This window comes from Schistocerca serialis, chromosome 5 (genome assembly GCF_023864345.2).
Source record: "Schistocerca serialis cubense isolate TAMUIC-IGC-003099 chromosome 5, iqSchSeri2.2, whole genome shotgun sequence".
NCBI classification, from domain to species: Eukaryota; Metazoa; Arthropoda; class Insecta; order Orthoptera; family Acrididae; genus Schistocerca; species Schistocerca serialis.
This window is the reverse complement of record NC_064642.1, coordinates 760,065,315-760,088,161: the sequence shown is the minus strand read 5'-3', so window position 1 is coordinate 760,088,161 and position 22,847 is coordinate 760,065,315. Positions and strand designations below refer to the sequence as shown.

Here is a 22,847-nt window from a genome sequence, read left to right as displayed (position 1 = left end):
GGAAAGGTACAGTGGAGAGTATTCTGATACTGACTACCGAAAATGAAGAATATATTTCCAAAAATGGCCCAGTCATGTTCCCCACAGGAGAGGAAAAAGAACAGCAAGGGGATACACATGCAGCATGGAAGGAAAAAGATGCTGCAAAGCCTGGGGCTCACTGGTAGCCAAGCACAAACCTGCCAAAGAGCGGCGAGCCCCTGGAGGGATCCAAACATTTATTGTGAAATGTACAACAGCTATAATGCAACATACACAATAATCCTTAGACGTTAAAGATGAATATTTTTCACTTTGTAAATTTGACAACATATTGTACAGGGTGATTCAAAAAGAATACCACAACTTTAGGAATTTAAAACTCTGCAACGACAAAAGGCAGAGCTAAGCACTATCTGTCGGCGAATTAAGGGAGCTACAAAGTTTCATTTAGTTGTACATTTGTTCGCTTGAGGCGCTGCTGACTAGGCGTCAGCGTCAGTTGATGCTAAGATGGCGACCGCTCAACAGAAAGCTTTTTGTGTTATTGAGTACGGCAGAAGTGAATCGACGACAGTTGTTCAGCGTGCATTTCGAACGAAGTATGGTGTTAAACCTCCTGACAGGTGGTGTATTAAACGTTGGTATAAACAGTTTACAGAGAATGGGTGTTTGTGCAAAGGGAAAAGTTCTGGACGGCCGAGAACGAGTGAGGAAAATGTAGCACGCATCCAGCAAGCATTTGTTCGCAGCCCAGGAAAATCGACTGGCAGAGCTAGCAGAGCTGCAAATTCCACAATCAACTGTATGGAGAGTCCTACAAAAAAGGTTAGTTATGAAACCTGAACGTCAACTACCCGAGGCGATGGATCGGCCGCCAGGCAGCCCGTGACAGAGCACTTCATCACTGGCCTCCAAGAAGCCCTGATCTTACCCCCTGCGATTTTTTCTTATGGGGGTATGTTAAGCCACCATTGATGATTTGAAACGAGAAATAACAGCAGCTATCCAAACTGTTAGCCTGATATGCTACAGAGAGTGTGGAACGAGTTGGAGTATCGGGTTGATATTGCTCGTGTGTCTGGAGGGGGCCATATTGAACATCTCCGAACTTGTTATTGAGTGAAAAAAAACCTTTTTAAATACTCTTTGTAATGATGTATAACAGAAGGTTATATTATGTTTCTTTCATTAAATACACATTTTTAAAGTTGTGGTATTCTTTTTGAATCACCCTGTATAATACAGAAAATAAATAACACTGTACATTAATCTTGGAAACCATTGAGAATAGGGCATATGTCCATTTTGTTGTAACTCTACAGAGTGAGCACTCATAATCAAAGAGTGTATGATACAAGTGCACACAACAGCCCAACATAAGCCTGGTGCACCAGGCCCTCGCCCTCACTCATGTTTACTTGCTTATTGCACGCTTACTTACGAGACTGTATACTGATGTGTTCTGTAGTTATGAGACTGTACTGTTCTATACATCATTCAGTGTTATTGTGGATCTCTTCACGTAGAAGCAGAATAAAACTTGGTTGGTGTCACTTCTGTTATTGTGTCTATATAACATTACAACAAATACAAATTTTTTTGGTTCAAATAATCATTCCTGTCATATCCCTGATGACCATCATTCCTGAGACAAAGTCTCAAGAGTCTGTAGAATAAGTATTAATATGACAAAAAGAACCACAGAAAAGGGGAAAGCAGCCCAAGTTCTGAAAAGTAAAGCAGTAAAACTTATGATTAATATCCTGTAGGCAAAAAGCTTATTAGAGATACAATACAAGCTCAAAATGAACATCGGTGGAAAGGAAATTGGCTGTGTCCTTTTCAAAGCAATTGTATTTGTCTTACATGATTTAAAGAAATGACAGAAAACCTAAATCTGGATGGTCAGATAAGAATTTGGACTCCACTAGTCTTAAATCAGAATCCAATGCATTATCCAATGCACCACCTTGTTCACATAAAGGACGTCCACATCAACCAACAAACTAATAAATAAAGGAGAAACCTCTAGTTAATCGGCAGTGCCAGATCTTCCCACCAACAAAACAAGGGCGAATAGTTCATGAGAATGATACTATAGTATTAACAGATAAAGTAAGAGAATCCTAGCAGATCACAAGTAAGGAATAGATAGATTCAGTTTTGGACACAAACAGTGAGATAATCTGCTGGCACTTCCTGGTAACTAAGAAGGAATTTAACACAACTGTGCATAAGAAAACTATCTTTAAAATGTATGGTACATGTATCTGCTCCAACCTCCCGCACCTCAACACCTATACCAACAATCTCCCACACAATTAACCCACAGATCCTGTCCACAACCATAAATCACCCATATACTCTTTTCTGCTCTCTCTTAGTACTCAACCTGAAACCCCCCACCCTCTGATTCTTTAAAGAATTGAAAACCCATGTATAAAACATAATACCTCCCAAACAAAGTGTCATACATTCTCAGCTACATTCAGAAGCACATGTGGATACTGTTGCAAAATGTGTTGTGAATCAAGTTATTAGTGAAGATGTCATAAATTAAAATTCCATGCCTAATGCTGAAGTTTTACGTTTTCTAAACCCGTAAATCCCCTACCCTCCAACTCCTTAGAGGGCCAAAAACCCATGTACAAAAAATTATATCCCCCGAACAAAGTGTCATACAATGATACAATTTTTCAGGTACATTCAATAATACCTGTGGATACTGTCTGCAAAGTGTTGGGAATAGAGTTACTAGTGAGGAAGTAATAAAGTAAAAGTTCATGCCTGATGATGAAGTTTTAATGTGTGAAAAATTTAGTAAGTGATTAACTTTCCTCCTTTCATCATGTCAGCAAGAAAAAGTTTCATAAAGGTTTGAAATAATGTGTTAAGTTTGTTGGAAGTCATTAATTACTCTCATTCTTGAAAACTGGAAGGATACAGCCAGGGAGATTTACATGCCATGAGTTAACACCTCCCCAAGACTCATATACAGTTTCTAACTACAATATTTGTCTTACTCCGTTCAATCTTTAACATAAAAATATAGCTATTAACGAGCACATTATGACAGCATTTTAAGTTTTTAAATTTGATCAATAATTACCAATATATGGAATAATTAAAATCAAATTTTTGATGCCCAGGAGGCAGTGGGACATGGTCCCACATTAGACATTTGGTAAGATAGATCACACTATTCATTCAGCCAACTGATGAGGTGGATCTTATAAATGATAAAGCTGGAGTTGGTCCAATCCATGAAACAAGTAGGTACATACTGACACTGCACGTACACCCAACACATTGCTCCATTGGTTTTACTCCTGGGGAACATACATGTACAAGACCTGTAAATATGAATGCACAGAGAATACCCTATTCTAGTCCCATAATAGGCATATCCTATCCTATAGAAACTCAGATAAAATGATTCGAAAATTGTATGCAACGAAATGAATAAATCACATTTACATTTCTCTGTTGTGATTTCTGTGCAGTCTTTAACATTGGCATGGCCACCACCACCTGTCCACTCAAATGAACCACCAGCTGTCTCCCCAAATGAATAGCCATTGTGAAATGGGAGCCAAAAGCAGAAGTGACCAAACAGAGGCAGAACAGGCAGAACATGCTGCTGGGCTTAGTATGCTCAACTTCAATGTCAGATTCACACTCCATAATTTCTGGATCTCCCTCATACTTCCTCTGAAGTATATAGATGGGAATTGTCCTTACAATCCTCCTGGAAATCAATCTCCACTAATACCTGTCCTCACACCTCTCACATAAATTGTTGTACCCTCATACCCTACTTTCCACAGCCTTGCTCTTCCTCTGGTCTAGGAAGAAGGGATGAAGATTCGACATCAAGGTCATTAGAGACAGAACACAGGCTCAGATTATGTCAAGGATGGGAAATCAGCCGCGCCCGTTCAAAGGAAACCCCGCACCATCTGCCTGGAATGATTTAAGGAATAAACTGGAAGCAGTCTTGATGGCACAATTTTTTTTTTTTTAATGTGGTGACCGGTTTCAATCTTATTATAAGATCATCTTCAGACAATAGATGTCTGCCGGAGGCAGCGGCGCATGGCAACCCTCTTGCTTGTGGCTGGTGGTGTCACCACATTAAAAAAATTTATGTGATCAAGACTGCTTCCAGTTTATTTATAATAATTACAGATCACTGTTCCCTATAATAAGAATTAACTTATGTTCTTTAAAATGTTAAACGGTTTAAGGAAATCACAGAAGACCCAAATCTGGATGGCCGGATGTGGGTTTGAACAGTCATCCTCCCAAATGCAAGTCCAGTGTGCTAACCACTGTGCAACCTCACTTGATCTCCCTCTGTTATATCTGCCCCTTTCAGTCTATTCCTCCATGTCACTGTATGCCACACTAACCACCCTTACTGTAGCAGAACAAGCTCACTTGTGCCAAATTCCTAACCTGTGTTTTTGCTGACTTTCCCTCCCAGTCATCGGTCACCCTTTCCTCCAGCTTTTCCTTCCATTCCTCACCTCCATCTGTCCCTTTCCCACTCATCCTTGTGCAACTTTTCACCCCAGTTGAGCTGCAGAGTCAGCAAACTGTAAACATGCCTATGCAAGTGTATTCTGTCAGCCCTCAAGAAGGATTCATACTACAACTTATAACGTTTTCAATCTTGTTTATGATTCTACTGAGCACTCTACACCTCAACTACACAATGAGTCATTACCTTATTCTGTCCATTATTTATATTCCACGAACTACTTTCCATGTCTGCATCAAATGATTTTAAATATGAAACAAATAAGGGCATAAAACAAAGTCTTTAATCTTCTGACTGGTTTAATGTACCCTGCCACAACTTCTTCTCATGTGTCAACATAAACATATCAGAGTAGCACTAACACCCCATGTCCACAACTACTTGTTGATATATCCTAATTTCTGTCTTCCCCAACAGTTTTTACTATCTACAGCTCAGTCTAGTACTGTGTCTTCAGGCATTTCAAGCAGTCTGTCAGTTCTGCTTGTTATTGTTTTCATCACACTCCTTTCCTCATCAGTTCTGTGGTGCTCCTCTCCAATACTTGGCTGACGAATCCACTTAATTCTCAACATTCTTCAATATATAATATCCACCTCAAACACTTCTATTCTCTTCTTTTGGGTTTCCCCATAGATGGCAGTGTTTAATAGTAGTACACATCTGTTAGCCAGGAATGTACTCTTTGCCTGTACTAGTCTGCTTATTATGTACTTCTTGCTTAGTGCATCATGCATAATTTTGCTTCCAGCCTAGAAGAATTCTTTCCCATCATCTACTTAGTGGAACCCGATTTTAGTGTAAGTTTAATGCTAATCTTACTTCTGCTATGCCTAGTTACTTTTGACTTTCTTTATCTCAGTCTCAATCCAGTGTGTGCTCATTAGACTGTTCATTCCATTTGACAGGTCCTGCAGTTCTTCCATACTTTTATGGGGGATAACAATGTCATCAGCAAATCTTACCACTGATGTGCTTTTATACTGAATTTCAATCCCACTCCTGAACCTTTCTTCTATTTCTGTCATCACATCCTTGATGTACAGACTGAACAGTAGTGGAGAAATACTGAACCTGTCTTATGCCCTTTCTAATCTTTGCACTTTGTTCTTCTTCAATTCTTGTTGGTCCTGCTTGGTTCTTGTACGCACTGTACATTACCTATTTTCTCTAAAGCTTGTACCAATTTGTCAGAGAATTTCATATGTTTTACAACATTTAACTTTGTCAAGCATTCATTTTTAGGTCAACAAACCCTGATTTTTCTTAGTATTACTTCCATTATTAAGTGCAATGCCAGAACAGCCTCCTCTGGTGCCTTTACCTTTCTTATGGGCAAACCGATTGCCATCTAGCAGACCTTCAATTTTTGTTTTCATTCTTCTGAATATTATTCCTGTCAGTAACTTAAATGCACGAGCTGTTAAGCTGGTTGTATGATTATTCTCCCATTTATCTGCCCTTCCCTTCTGAATTGTATGGGTGACATTTTTCCAAAAGTCTGATGGTATGTATCCAGTCTACACACCAACTTGAATGGTTGTTTGGTTGCCACTTCCCCCAATGATTTTACAAATCCCTAAGGAATGTTATCTATTCCTTCTGCCTTACTCACTGCCACTTCTTCCAAACCTCTGTCAAACTCTAACTCTTAAACTGGATCCACTACGTCTTCCAAATCAACTCCCATTTTTTCTTCTATCATATCTGTAGACAATTTTTCTTTCTTGTAGAGGTCTTCAATGTACTTCCACATATCTACCCTTTCCTCCAAGTTCAATGGGGGAATTCCTTTCACACTCTTAATGTTGATGCCTTCTCCTTTAATTTCACCAGAGGTTGTTCTGGCTTTTCTATATACATCTGACAACCATCACTTCTTTGATTTCTTCCACTTCACTTTAGCTTCCCTGCACTTCCTATTTATTTCATTTCCAAGTGACTTATATTGCTGTATTTCTATCTTTTCCTGAGCATTTTTATACCACAACCTTTTGTCAAATAACTTAAGTATTTCTTCTGCTTCATAGTTACCTTCCTCATACATATATTTGTCTGTCCAACTTCTGTGAGTAGTCTTATGTGCTATTTATGAATGCAGTATTTAGAGCTTCAAACAAAAAACATCATTCCTGTATACTTCACTATCCCACTTACCTACACTTTGAATACTTGCATTTCTCTTGAACTTCAGCCTACTCTTCATCATTACTAACTTGTGATCAAGGTCTATATCTGCCCCTGATGTGCCTTAAAATCCATTACCTTATCTTGAAATCTGCGTGTCTACATCTACATCGATACTCTACAAATCACATTTAAGCACCTGGCAGAGGGTTCATAGGGCCACCTTCAAAATTCTCTATTATTCCAATCTCGTATAGCGCGCAGAAAGAATGTACACCTATATCTTTCTGTACGAGCTCTGATTTCCCTTATTTTATCGTGGTGATCGTTCCGACCTATGTAGGTCGGTGTCAACAAAATTCGGAGGAGAAAGTTGGTGACTGGAATTTCGTGAGAAGATTCCGTCACAATGAAAAACACCTTTCTTTTAATAATTTCCAGCCCAAATCCCGTAGCATTCTGTGACATTCTCTCCCATACTTCGTGATAATACAAAACATGCTGCCTTTCTTTGAACTTTTTCAATGCACTCCGCAGTCCTACCTGGTAAGGATCCCACACCGCGCTGCAGTATTCTAAAAGAGGACGGACAAGCATAGTGTAGGCAGTCTCCTTAGTAGGTCTGTTACATTTTCTAAGTGTCCTGCCAATGAAACACAGCCTTTGGTTAGCCTTCCCCACAACATAATCTATGTGTTCTTTCCATGACTTAATCCTGTTGGTAGGCCTTTTCCAAATATACCTGTTCCTCTTTTAATTCTTGAACATTTTATTTGCTATTATTTACTGAAACTTATTGCTGAACTGAAGGATTAATAAAATCTTCTTGGGCTTTCAGCCACAGCAGGTGGTTAAAATCCCACAAGCTTTTGACTGAGCTCTTCTCGGTCATGTAGTAAATGACACTACCACTTTACAATGGCCAAGGAGAGGTCAGCTGAAAACTCATGGGGTTTAACAACCTGACATGACTGGAAGCCTGAGAAGATTTTATTAATTCATATTGGCACGAGACCATTTCAACTACTGAACCCATGCTCTCCTGTAACACTATCTTCTGTTCCAACCCTTACTGTAGTGTTCCATCCCTCATCATTATTACATTTTTCTCTTCCTTTACATATTGGGTTACCAGTTCAATGTCCCCATACACTTTCTCTCTCTCTCTCTCTCTCTCTCTCTCTCTCTCTCTCTCTCTCATCATCATCTGTTTATGATGCCAGTATGCATATCCCAACTATAGTCATTGGCAAGAGTTTGCATTGATTCTGATGTGAATAATCCTGTCACTGAACTGCTCACAGTAACTCACTCTTTGTGCTACCTTCCTGCTTGTAATGAATCTTATTCCCATTACACCATCTGTAGCCACTCTTGATATCACCTTATATTCAGCTAGTCAGAAATCCTTATCTTCTTTCTGTTTTGCTTCACTGACCCCTGCCACATCTAGACTGAGGCCTTGCATTTTTTGCAGATTTTCTAACTTCCCTATCACATTTTGACTTCTGACATCCCATGCTCCAACTTCAATATGTTACCCTTTCACTGGTTATTCAATCTTTCTCTTATGGTTACCTCCCACTTGGCAGGCCCCTCTGGGAGATATGATTGGTGGTCTACTCTGAAGTTTTCTGCAACATCATCATGACATTTTTATCAAAAACAGGCCACACATCCTGTGGATACATATTGTGTGTCTTTTATGTAGCTGCCTTCTACATCATAATACTGCTAATAGTCGCCAATTCTTCAACCTTTAGTGGCAGTTTTCCACCCATTGGCAGCAGAATGCCCTGAACATCTGTCCACTCCTCCATTTCCTTTCACAAGGATGTTTCGCAAAATGAGGGTGACTCATTATGGCAGAAGAACTCTGTTACCGTTGCTGATGATTTTTATACAAAATTTAAGCAATGGCTGGGGTTAAATACAGGACCAGGATATTTGATTAGTAGAAAAAATGGTACCCCTGGACTACAATACACAAAGAAAATGCAATCATCTTGTAAGAATTTGACTGTTAAGCAATGGAAATACTGACTAAGACAACATCACTTATTAAATAGTATGAAACAAATGAAAGTGGTCCAATTAAAAAAGCAGAGGACAAGTGAAAAACATTCATAATATATCGACTTGTCAATAGTTAAACATCACGGACTGACATGGGGTCTATGTAAGCCATTGATTATGGTGGCCGCATCAGCCTGTTGTGATGAAGAGCATATAGATTATAAACAATACAAGGTGGTAAACAGGTGATGACAGAGCATCGAGTGTTCGTATTGGAAAACACTGAGGAACTGGCGGATCCAAGATGATGATGATGATTTATGGCGGAGGATCAGTGTCAAAGAAAAACTACAGAATAAACCCAAATTTGAAAATTAAAGGGATGGAGAGTACCTGTATCCTCTATTATAGGGAGAGAATACATAGAATTTAAGGTACATATATTAGCGAAAATGTAGCTTGAGCTTCAGGAACAATAAAAACTGGCAAGGAAACCAGACATATTGAGAGTGAAAAAACATTTCAAGGTAAAAATGGCACAGAAATACTCATGAAATAAGAAAACATTGATAGTAACAGGAATCAAATGTGTAAGAGGTGTACAGGGGTTGGGAAAAAATGCAGGAACAACAAAACCACAATATTTTACCACATCTAATACAGTGTATGAAAGCCGTTTGCATTTAAAACAGCTTCCATTTGCCTCGGAATGGGTAATGCATGTGCTGTATAGTTTTCAAGGGAATCTTATACCATTCTTCCTGCAAAATAATGGTATGTTCAGGTAATGAGAATGGAGGTGGGTAGTGATCACACAACCTTCTCTCCAAAAGAGAACGCAAAGGCTCAATAATATTGAGGTCTCGTGACTATGGTGGCCTGGGGAGATGTGACAATGCACCTTTGTGCTCACAAAACCAGGAATGGGCAATGTGAGCTGTGTGAACACACATTCTGTCATCTTGGAACACAGCATGACCCCTGGGGAACAAACACATTACTGAGGGAAGGACCTGATCAGCCAGAATGGTCAGGTCACATAATCCTTGGCAGTAATGCGACTTTGTAGTCATCTGACCAAATGTCTTTCTCCAGTACCCCACAGTCCACATTTTACGGCTTCAGCACCACATTTTCTAGTTACAGTCATTTGCATCACAGATGAGTAGTTTTGGAATTCCAGCTCACCTTGCAGTTCCCTGCTTATTGAGTTCCCTACATGTCATTTTGGTTCTGACAGGGTTCACGAATGTGGCATTCAGTTCTGCACTGATTTTTCAGCCATTGTCTCCTTATTTTTCATCACAATTCTCTTCAATGAAGTTTGTCACAACCACTCAACATATAGTTTTGCCTGCATTATGACTCAGTGGATGATGTTTTACCATTTTCCCTGTATGTGGTATAAATCTTCGATACAGTGCTGACTCAGTGGATGATGTTTTACCATTTTTCCTGTATGTGGTATAAATCTTCGATACAGTGCCTCCTGAAAAACCAAACAGTTTGGCTTCCTTTGTCATAGAAGCACCCACTGTACAAGTACCAACAATTTGCCCATGTTCTAATTCATTTAGCTCTGACGAAATCCACTCACAACTACACTGAACACTGTTACTAGCATGACTGACGTTTGTACTGTATTGAGAACATTGCACAGGTGCCATGCTGTCTAGCATCTGTGTTTATGTTCAAACATGTATTTCTCACAGAGATTCCATACTTCTGTCCAACTCCTGTATAAGTAATCCGTGCAATAAAAAAAAAGAACTATTTTCTCAAGTACCACCGCAGATTTTTATGAAACCTGGCATATTTGTTATCCCTACACAGGTAAACATACCAAATTTTAGCATTTTTATCTCTCTCCGTTTTCATTTTATGACATTCCAAAGTTTGGGAGTTTCGACATTTTTAATACAGTGATGATGTAAAATGATATTTGCTAACATTTAAAGAATAAATACTTTTCTCCATTTATCGTCCAGTCTAGTCAAAAATGTTATGGAGGCTTATGAAGTGGGATGGGGGTGGAGAACAGTACTGTGGACTGCTCCAATAAATTACATTTTATTTCATTTACACACCAAGCTCCGTAGGACCAAATTGAGGAGCAAATATTCAAGGTCATGGAACGTTTCAGCACATGAAATTACAACATAAAAGTAAAAACAGACAAAAATAAATGCTTATGGACCCGAAAAAAGTCAGTCCACAAGTAAACACAATCAACAATAATCAGCTTAATTTTTCAAGGAATTCCTCGACAGAAAAGAAAGAGTGACCCACGAGGAAACTCTATAGTTTCAACTTGAAAATGTGCGGATCACTGCTAAGATTCTTGAATTCAAGTGGTATCTTATTGAAAATGGATGCAGAAGTATACTGCACACCTTTCTGCACAAGACTTAGGGAAGTGCGATCCACATGCAGGTTTGATTTCTGCCGAGTATTAACCGAGTGAAAGCTGCTTATTCTTGGGAATATGCTAATGTTGTGAACAAGAAATGACATTAAGGAATACCTATATTGAGAGGCCAATGTCAAAATACCCAGACTCGTGAACAGGGGTCCACAAGAGGTTTGTGAACTTACACCACTTATTGACCAAACCACCCGTTTCTGAGCCAGAAATACAGTTTTAGAATCGGAAGAGTTACCCCAAAATATAACACAATACGACATAAGTGAATAAAAATAAGCAAAGTAGACTAATTTTCATGTCGAACGATCACTCACTTCAGATACCGTTCGAATAGTAAAAATGGCAGCATTAAGTCTTTGAACAAGATCCTGAACATGGGCTTTCCACGACAGCTTACTATCTATCTGAACGCCTAGAAATTTGAACTGTTCAGTTTCACTAATCATATGCCCATTATGTGAAATTAAAACCTCAGGTTTTGTTGAATTGTGTGTCAGAAACTGTATCTTACTGTGATTTAAACCGAGCCAGTGTTGCACACAACATCCTTTACTACCAAGGTGGTGTCATCAGCAAACAGAAATATTTTACAGTTACCTGTAAAACTAGAGGGTATATCATTTATATAAATAAGGAACAGGAGTGGCACCAGCACTGACCCCTGGGGCAGCCCCCACTTGAGCGTACCGCTCTCAGATCCCACATCAAAGCCATTCTCAACATTGTAAATAGTGGCCTTTCAATGTCTGTTGCTAAAGTAAGAAGTGAACCAAATTGTGAGCTACTCCCCGTATTCCGCAATGGTCCAACTTCTGGAGCAATATTTTGTGATCACCACAATCAAATGCCTAAGTTAAATCAAAAAATATGCCTTGCATTCAAAACCTTTGATTTAACCCATCCAGTACCTCACCGAGGAAAGAGAATACGGCACTTTCAGTTGTTAAACGACTTCTAAAGCTGAACTGTACATTTGATAGCAAATCGTTTGCTATAAAATGATCAATTATCCTTACATACACAGGCTTTTCAATAACTTTAGCAACCAGTGATGGCATAGAAATGGACCTAAAATTATCTACATTATCCCTTTTTCCCTTCTTATAAAACGGCTTTACTAGTGAGTACTTTAATCGTTCAGGAATCTGACCATTCCTAGAGGAAAAATTACAAATATGGCTAAATACAGGGAAAACATGTGCAGCACAGTACTTTTAATATTCTGATAGGCACTCCACCATAACCATGAGACTCCTTAGTCATCAGTCATTTAATTATTTGCTCAATCTCCCTCTTGTCTGTATCACATAGGAGTATTTCAGGCATCAATCTTGTAAAGGCAATTGCCAAGAAAGAAATTTATATAATTCCCTGCAGAAACTAAATTTTTGATTTAATTCACCAGCAATGCTCAGAAAATGATTGTTAAATATGGTACATATATCTGATTTATCAGTAACAGAAATATTTTTACTGACTTTATATGGACGACCTTGCACCGCTGACCAGACACTTCCTTCACAACTGACCATATGGTTTTAATTTTATCCTGTGAATTAGCTATTCTATTTGCATACCACATACTCTTTGCCTTCCTAATAACACTTTTAAGCACCCTACCATACTGTTTGTAATGGGCTACTGTAGCTTGATTGTGATTGCTTCTAACATTTTGATATAATTCCCACTTAGTTCTACATGATATCCTTATCTCACTAGTCAGCCACCCAGGCTGCCTATTACTACTAGTACCCCATTTAGAATGTTCTAATGGAAAGCAACTCCCAAAGAGCATGAGAAATGTGTTAAGGAAATCATTATATTTGTCATCTATGTTACTGGCACTATAAACATTCTGCTACTCTTGTTCCTTGACAAGGTTTAAAAAAATCTATTGCTGTTAAACTCTCTATTAACTTTCATACGTAGTTTGTAATTAAATGTGACATTTGTTTGAGTACTAAAGCCTTTTAGTGTTAAGATTTGTGCATCATGGTCTGAAAGGCCATTCACCCTTTTGCTAACAGAATGGCCATCTACTAATGAAGAATGAATAAAAATATTGTCTATGGTTGTGTTACTGTTCCCCTGCACCCTAGTTGGAAAAAACACAGCTGCATCAGATCATATGAATTTATGAGATCTACCAACATCCTTTTTCTTGCACCATCATACACAAACTTATACTGAAGTCACCACATATGACTAATTTCTGGTACTTCCTACAAAGTGAATCAGGAACCCTCTCTAGCTTGAGCAGAAATGCTGTGAAGTCAGAGTTAGGGAACCTATAGACAGCAACAATTAGAAGTTTAGTTTCACTAAATTCAACTGCCCCTGCACAACTTTCAAATATCTGTTCAGTGCAGTGCCATGATACATTTATGGACTCAAATGAAATACTCTTTTTTTTTTTACGTACATAGCCACTCCCCTACCCTGCAAGGAACTCCTTGAAATACTGCCAGCTAATTTGTATCCTGGTAAAAGAAGCCTCTGAATTGTCAAATTATTTGAGTGGTACTCCGATACACCAATAATTTCAGAGTCAACATCTATAAGCAGTTCACTAACTTTATCTCTATTACCTCTTATATTTTGATGAAATATGCTAATTCCTTCGCTACTTGGAAACACCACATCCTCTGAAGGTGAGCCCTTAGAGGGACTTCCTTTAAGCAGGTATACCTATCACCTAACTTCACTCTAAAAAAGGTGCAGCTCTAACACCAACTACTACAGGAATTTGGTATCCATTTATTATCTTAAAAAAGTTGCCCCAGAAACCGAACAAGTAGTTGTTACCTATATGGAAACTATTTATTGCAGCCAAGGGGTTCTTCTTTCACAAGGGACATAGCATTATACGCCATAATGACCAGCCCAACACCAGGCTAGGATTCAGTACCCAGCACCATCTTCGGAGTCAGTTCAAGCGGCTACTTTAGGGCCCATTCATATAGAAGCTCCTGTGTGACATGTCCACCAGAGTAATTTTACAGTGACAACAGTATAGCCTACAAATAAAACCCAAAGCAATAATAACAACATAATCTGTGTTAAGAGAACTGTCGATCATTCTATTCATTTCAGCAACATATATCCTTGTGACTCATTTATTTAATATATAGAATGAAAGTATTCCTACATGGGTTAGAAGGAATAAGTCAACACATATGGCTCCAATTTGGGTTTGAAAACATGTAGATTGTAGCGAACAGCTTTTAACTAATGTGGGCTATTTGAAGTATATGTCGCAAAGTGCTGCACACAATTTTGAACAGTAATTACAGATAGCTTCACAATATACAGATCATTCCTGTGTACTGTGTTCTGTCATATAACATCAGTAATAAACTGTCCGTTATTGACATTTGACATTGTAACAGAAATCATGAAACATATTTGTGAAAATAGCAATACACCGTTTACTTGATCATCTTATACATTAGTATGTGAAACACCAATGGAATGTTATGTGTGGATATCCAAAACGATAATTTTATTTCGTGTGATTAGCTCCTTACTGTAAGGCTTACCTTGGCTGAAGAGATACCAAGGGCCTATGTGTATATCAGTGCCTGCCTCTGATGTTCGAAAGGTAGTTTATTGGATAATAACCTCAACTAAATCTTACATCATCATCTAATAATTTATTTTTAGAAAGATGTAGGGCTTCATACACATGAATTGAAGAACTGAAGGAGGATGATGTGTGAATAATTTTACCCTGTATTAACAGACCAGAACGACATTCCAATGACATGCAATAAGAAAGCATCGAAGTCACATTAATGGAACTTAATAATAGTGATACTCTCACCATTACTGCTACGGGCAAGGCAAATCTAACAAAGTCTACTTTATGCATCAAAAATTTTATGACGCCCGACAAATAACAACGACAGAATACGGTTTCGTTGTTAAATATCACTTATGTTGCTGTACGACTGGGCGAATTGATTAAATACATATATAAAAAAGATCCTAGCGTGTAAGGATTTCCTGAAAATCTGTAGCAATTTAGGTCAAGTAGATAAATGACAAGCTTGTGAACCGGTACTGTTTTAAATGTTACACGTTACTCAGTAGTAGACAATATTAACGACGGGAATAAATTTTTCCACGGTTGTGAGAAAATGTGTACATTCCAAACAAAATAGTCACAGTAATATATATAATTTTTTTTTTTCGCAAAGAGATGAATTAGAAGATCATCAACATACCACAGTCTTTATTATACTTGTGACTGATGCTTAAATGTCAACATCTTTATTGGTGTCACTTTCCTGCCGGCACTTTCATTATATCACAAACACTCATCACGATATCTCTTCTCACTACAGCGCGCGGTGAACCGCAATGAACAGTTGAGAATCAGCTGGTACGTGCGCATGCGCCCTTGACACACAACATTCACCGTGATTGTTGTGGCCTAATTTCATTGCGTAAATTTAACCATAATTGTTTTTCGAGACAGGCAGTTCTTATCGCTATTCCTTAGGCATTACAACACAACTTATTGTACTATTATTACAAATTTAAGGACTCTTTTGGAAACGAAGGAAGCTGTGAGATGCGCACAATGTGATACCATCTCTTCCACATCAGTACACGCATTATTTACTTCTTGTTGAATTTGTCATCGATATTACAAGAATGTCACAAAAGGTAACAGCTTGGCGAACTCTCGTGATGAAGATACGCAATTTCAGCTCGTCGAATATATCTCGAAATATGTAGCGCTAGGCATTATTGCCCTTAACCAGTTTCAGGCGCCTGTCCGTCTTCAGAAGAAGGGCACTACGTGCCTGAAACTTGTTAAGAAATAAAATTTCTTTTGTGTAACTGGTTACTGGGTATTTCAACGAAAACAAAAAACTACTCATTGGAACTTAGTATGTGGTCAAAACAAGAGGTTTTATATTCGGATACTGGCTGATAACTTATCTATAATGTCGGAATCATGAAAGTACAGCAAAAAATATACCTGCAACAAGGAAAGACCCCCAACAGCCAAGTGACAGCGATATTGATCGACAAGGCACATTCACATGACTCGTTCCATAACCGATACACTGGAGTGAACACGAACACGTACTGGCACCTGGAGAAGCGACGCGTTACAGAGAAAGCGAGTCGTGTTGTACTGGGCACAGTCCCATACAGTACGGTGAAAGCAGCCGCTCCTTTATGCGAGTTCGCTTGTTGTTAGTCAAAGTGTGTCCTCCCGTTGGCTCTACATACCAGTATAGACCTCAATTCTGCAAGTAACTATAACGTACGGACAAAGTACACTTTCCACTGAGAATAATATTTTTTTTTTCATAGCATTCGCGGCAGTGGTATAAAGGTGGCGATTGACCTGTACATTTGCGCGTAATGTAAAATTCGCGGCGATGATTACATTACGTCGCTTGGTGGCGCGCAGGCGTAACACGATCGTTTCCAGTGCTGCACCTGACGGAGCTCGGGGTTTATTCGTAGTCACGATGTCAGACAACGATGTCGAATGTGGTTCTTGGATGTGACTGAGTTTCTCCTTACTCCAGACGAAGAAAAAAAGAAATGTTATCCCATCTTGAACTTGTACAAAAACAAAAACGAAACAGGTGATTTACTGTTTATGAATATTCTGAAAAACTACATGTTTTCTGGACAGCACAAAAACTTCATAAGGATAACTCCAAACAGATTTCGAAAGGACTGAAAATTTAATAGGACCGAAAGCAGACAGGCAAGATACACATTACAGGAAAGCTATTACGGTTACGGAGAGATAAGCCTTACGCTTCAATTCTGTACAACCGGAGATTCATTTACGAATTTTCAGTACATGTTCAAAATTTCCAGACATTGAATTATATTTATAGTGAAAGAAATATGCGAACAATTGTTGGAATGGTAAAGGAATATGTTAAGAAGAGTAGTTTCATCATGTAGCATTTTAATCTAATTAATTAAGTCATCGAATTCTTACGCGAATCCTTCATTCGCTGAACTGAATTCAGTAGCAGGTAGTGAAGGCGTTCACAGGCCTAGACGGGAACTGTTTGTTGCCTGCGAAGGCGCTGGCTCGTGTCACATATCACCCCGGTAGTCACAAAATTACCTTGTGACTACCGGGGTGAGACTGTGACACGCAAACTTTGACTAGTTTAAATATTGCGCCACTTTTGTGCTTGTTAGAGGGCTGGGAACGATTGTAAGGTGCCTGGCGAGTGCTGCTATTTATCGGTCATCTCTTCTACTTCAAGGCGAACAGACATGGCTGCTACTGTACTTCAATTAAAATCATGTGTTTTTTATGGAAGAGAAATCCTGCAAACCTTGCGTTTGTACGGGTAAATACTGGGTGACTATAACTAAACTTTCAAACCGCTGTAGAAATAACACCACTGGTCCGAATGACGTCAAATTGCAACAGAACATTATCAGAGAAGAGGGAAAACGTAAGGCAGAAGAAAAATAAATTGCTACAAAATGTAGCAATAGATAGCGCTGTAAGCATCACAATTTAACAGTGGTCGAATACAAATGACAAATGAATCATACAACAACGCCTAAGATGTACGGTTGACATGGATTGAATGGGTGTACAGATGTGATACTGTTAGTTACATAAGCCCGTCCACCACGGCAAGTTCATACCACATCGGATGGAAAAAATCGGTATATAATTGTCCTGGGGCCAAAAACCGCATAAAAAGCATTATTAATTTCCGTGTGACTGGTGAAAAACATGTTTAAGATGCTGTTCACCGTTTTCTACAACATGTTGAAATCGAGAAACAGCATGTCCCACCACTGATCGAAGCTTTTTCCGGGGTCACGTTTAGAATGTGTGACGCAATGCGTGCTTTCAATGCAGCTAAGTTTGCAATGGGAACACGGATGGCTCCACAGCCAGAAATCACACAGATTAAGATCAGGTGATCGGGACGGCCAGGCTGTAGTGAAATGGCAGCTGAGAATTCTGTTGTTGTTGTTGTGGTCTTCAGTCCTGAGACTGGTTCGATGCAGCTCTCCATGCTACTCTATCCTGTGCAAGCCTCTTCATCTCCCAGTACCTACTGCAACCTACATACTTATGAATCTGTTTAGTGTATTCATCTCTTGGTCTCCCTCTACGATTTTAACCCTCCACACTGCCCTCCAATGCTAAATTGGTGATCCCTTGATGCCTCAGAACATGTCCTACCAACCGATCCCTTCTTCTAGTCAAGTTGTGCCACAAACTCCTCTTCTCCCCAATTCTATTCAATACCTCCTCGTTAGTTTTGTGATCTACCCATCTAATCTGCAGCATTCTTCTGTAGCACCACATTTCGAAAGCTTATATTCTCTTCTTGTCTAAACTATTTATCGTCCACGTTTCACTTCCATACATGGCTATACTCCATACAAATACTTTCAGAAACGACTTCCTGACACTTAAATCCATACTCGATGTTAACAAATTTCTCTTCTTCAGAAACGCTTTTCTTGCCATTGCCAGTCTACATTTTATATCCTCTCTACTTCGGCTTCATCAGTTATTTTGCTCCCCAAATAGGAAAACTCCTTTACTACTTTAAGTGTCTCATTTCCTAATCTAATTCCCCCAGCATCACCCGATTTAATTCGACTACATTCCATTATCCTCGTTTTGCTTTTGTTGATGTTCATCTTATACCCTCCTTTCAAGATACTGTCCATTCCGTTCAACTGCTCTTTCAAGTCCTTTGCTGTCTCTGACAGAATTACAATGTCATCGGCGAACCTCAAAGTTTTTATTTCTTCTCCGTGGATTTTAATACCTACTCCGAACTTTTCTTTTGTTTCCTTTATTGCTTGCTCAATATACAGATTGAATAACATCGGGGAGGGGCTACAACCCTGTCTCACTCCCTTCCCAACCACTGCTTCCCTTTCATACCCTTCGACTCTTATAACTGCCATCTGGTTTCTGTACAAATTGTGAATAGCCTTTTGCTCCCTGTATTTTACCCCTGCCACCTTCAGAATTTGAAAGAGAGTATTCCAGTCAACATTGTCAAAAGCTTTCTGTAAGTCTACAAATGCTAGAAACGTAGGTTTGCCTTTCCTTAATCTTTCTTCTAAGATAAGTCGTAGGGTCAGTATTGCCTCACGTGTTCCAACATTTCTACGGAATCCAAACTGATCTTCCCCGAGGTCGGCTTCTATCAGTTTTTCCATTCGTCTGTAAAGAATTCGCGTTAGTATTTTGCAGCTGTGACTTATTAAACTGATAGTTCGGTAATTTTCACACCTGTCAACACCTGCTTTCTTTGGGATTGGAATTATTATATTCTTCTTGAAGTCTGAGGGAATTTCGCCTGTCTCATACATCTTGCTCACCAGATGGTAGAGTTTTGTCAGGACTACCTCTCCCAAGGCCGTCAGTAGTTCCAATGGAATGTTGTCTACTCCGGGGGCCTTGTTTCGACTCAGGTCTTTCAGTGCTCTGTCAAACTCTTCACGCAATACCATATCTCCCATTTCATAATTCTAGCATTTCTGAAATCGCGCTTCAGCAACTGTTTAACTGGATTTGCAATGTGCGGAGGTGCACCATCTTGCATAAAAGTGATCCCATTAACACATCCACGTTGTTGCAGAGCTGCAATGACGTAGTTGCGCAAAAGACACTCACAGGTAACAGACCCAGAAGCACCTGTCTCTTCAAAAAAATATGGCCCTGTCATAAATGATGCCGTCAATGGCCACCACACAGTGACCTGTTCAGGATGAAGTGGTACTGATTGATTTGTGTGCGGATTTTCCGTTGCCCACATTCGACAATTCTGTGTACTGACGTATCCTGTCAGATGGAAGTGGGCTTCGTCTGACCACAAAATCTTCCACGGCCAATCATTGTCCACTTCCATGCGAGCAAGAAATTCTAAAGCAAAGATCTCCCTTGCTGGCGGGTCAACAGGAAGCAATTCGTGCACATGGGTAATTTTTAATGGATAGCAAAGAAGGATTTTACGCACTGTGCTCACGGGTATGTTCAATGTTCGGGCAATTCTCCGTGCACTACACGTTTGCACACCACCGCTCTTCTCCTCCTGCATTGCTGTGGCCACTGCTTCCACTGACGCCGAATCAATTCGTTTCCTCCCTCTACCAGGTTGCACACCAAAAGAACCCCTCTTTTCAAATTTCCGAATCATTTTCTCCAGACCTAGGGCAGTCATTGGACCAACGCCTATTTTCAAAGCCTTCACTGTCCAGAACTTCTGCAGAGCGCCGTGTGTACAGTCATCATTCATGTAATACAGCTTTACAAGCAGAGCGCGATCCTACATTGAGACAGTCATGGCAAACGTCGCAGACGCGAAAGGAGGAATAGCCGTGTACCCAGCGTGTTTATACCAACTTCAATGGGTCGTGCGCATGACAGGTGTTTTCACTTACGTATCCAGACACGTACAGTACCATTTATTGATCAATTTTCGCACTATTTTTTTTTCTTCTGCCATACGTTTTCCCTCTTTTCCCGTAATATTCTGCTGCAATTTGACGTCATTCTGACCAGTGGTGTTATTTCTACAGCGTTTTGAAAGTTTAAATTTAATTTAAATCATCCTGTATATCATTTAACGTTGCAAAACCTTAAATTTATTCACTTGTTTTAAAATTACACAGACGTAACAAAATTTCAAAGGTTGGTGGAGTGGACTACGTGACAGATGTAGTTTATCGCAGAAGTCACCCTGCTCTGTCTTTTTTGTCTTTATCGTCAGATTAGCCAACTACATTAGCCTTCCAGTATCCCCAAAACATATGTAAGAATTTAGCAGAATTCTCAGGTGTTTTGTTAGTGTGGGTTGCCTACATTAGGGGCAGGTATGCACTCAAGGGCAAAACTATTGTGCTCCATTGACTGACTCCTTTGATTGACAGGTCATTAACCTATTGTTCTGTTAAGTGGTTTTCCATGGCACTGCACCTAACCTATTATTTCCCTACCCTCTCCCCCTACCCTTCCTCCTCAGGAAATCCCCCACCCCTCGCTGCTACTCGTACACTTTCAGGTATGAATTAACCTATTGTTCTGTTAAGTGCTTTTCCATATCACCCCCATTTCCTTTTGATTGATAGACACTTAACCTATTGTCCCCCCCCCTACCCCCTCACCTTCCCCCTTGCTGCTACAGGTACACTTTTACGTCTGAGTTATTGCAATAGGCCCCCCCCTCTCACTCTTATCAATTTGATTGACTTCTTAATTAAATTAATCAATTAATTAACCTCTCTCGTGGGAAAGTGCCATGCCCCCCTGCCACATCCCCCTGGGACAATGCAGCCTCTACTAACCTAAGAAAATGGTAGGAAGATAGGTCACTTGGGATACTTCCACTAACCTAAGTCACCTGACCGCCACCTCTTCCTAGGGATTGGCGCGAAGTTTGAATTTTGGAACGAAGATAGATCAATTTGACTATCTCTACTAAACTAAGAAAATGGCGCTAAAAAAAGGCACTTGGGCGAACTCCACTAACCTAAGTCACCTGACCACCACCTCCTCCTACGGACTGGCAGGGAAGGACTCGACCTGTGCTGGACATTAGTCTTTATTTTGCCGCCAGCCGCTGTGGCCGAGCGGTTCTAGGCGCTTCAGTCTGGAACCGTGCGACCGCTATGGCCGCAGGTTCTAATCCTGCCTTGGGCATGGCTGTGTGTGATGTCCTTAGGTTAGTTAGGTTTAAGTAGTTCCAAGCAATTAGAGGCCGTACCACCATCCAATGTTTTCGCCACAAGGTCTGGACTTCAACTGACCTAGTTACACAGTACTAATGCCAAAGGGCAGTTTCATCCAATCCGTGACATAACCCAAGATGGCGGGGAAAATGGTCGAAAAACAGTGTACTCGCCATGGGTTCCAGAGTCCAACTGACCTAGTTCACAGTAGCGCCACCAGGGGGTGCTGTCGTCGTTTCCATGGCGTAATTCAATATGGCGGTCTGGTGGTTGAGAGGAAGGGTTTGATAACAGGAAATTCAAGGGTATATTGTTTATTTATAAAAATATCAGTTTTTTGGGGGTTGGATTTCTCTTGCTCATCATTCTCTTGTTCATCATTGTCTGCTGTTTGGAAACATGTAGGTCTTGTAAGAAGTAATTACATGGAGCAAACATGTTGCATTACCTAATGTTCATCACTGGCCCTTTGTCAGCACTTAACCTATTATTCTCTTAAATGGTTTTCCATGTCACACCCATTCCCTTAAACTATCTACCAACTTTGATACCAAATTAAGTAATTAGTTATGACCTCCCACCATTTTCTGGTACACTTTCCGAGTTTCACGCGCTTTTGAAAGCCATTCCTGGGGCATTCATCTGTGTCACTCACCCCCTTAAAATTTTGTACTGCGTTTTACATAAAAATTTTGCAATATAACTTAGTGTTCTGCAGTAAACTGCCATTGTGCTCCATGTCACCCACTCACACACCTCCGCCCCTTAACTATTGTACTACTAACACCACATTGACATAAAAAAATTATGCAGATTAATTAGATCGATATTTTTCACATGTATGGGGTAGTTTTTTTTTAATTTACACCATCCTATTAGTCGTTGAAATCGATGGAATACAGTTTAAACAAAAGATTGCTAATAAAAACAATCCCGCCACTCGACGCCAGACGCCGCCGACGCCCCCACTGCAGCCGCCGCCGCCACAAATGCCCCTAGCAGGGACCCCACCTCGGATGCGGGAGCCACAGAATCGCTCTGCCA

The 22,847-nt window shown here is 39.8% G+C and overlaps 1 protein-coding gene across 3 annotated transcripts in view; it reads right to left on the bottom strand.

Annotated features, from left to right (window-relative positions):
- The window catches only part of LOC126481205 (uncharacterized aarF domain-containing protein kinase 5), a 164,905-nt gene extending 149,435 nt beyond the window's left edge, over window positions 1–15,470 (bottom strand). For all 3 annotated transcript variants that reach the window (XM_050104803.1, XM_050104805.1, XM_050104806.1), the window contains exon 1: window positions 15,320–15,470. The gene's annotated coding sequence lies outside the window, so the exon portion shown is untranslated. The remainder of the gene's footprint in view (window positions 1–15,319) is intronic.
- Between the last annotated feature and the right edge of the window lie 7,377 nt (window positions 15,471–22,847).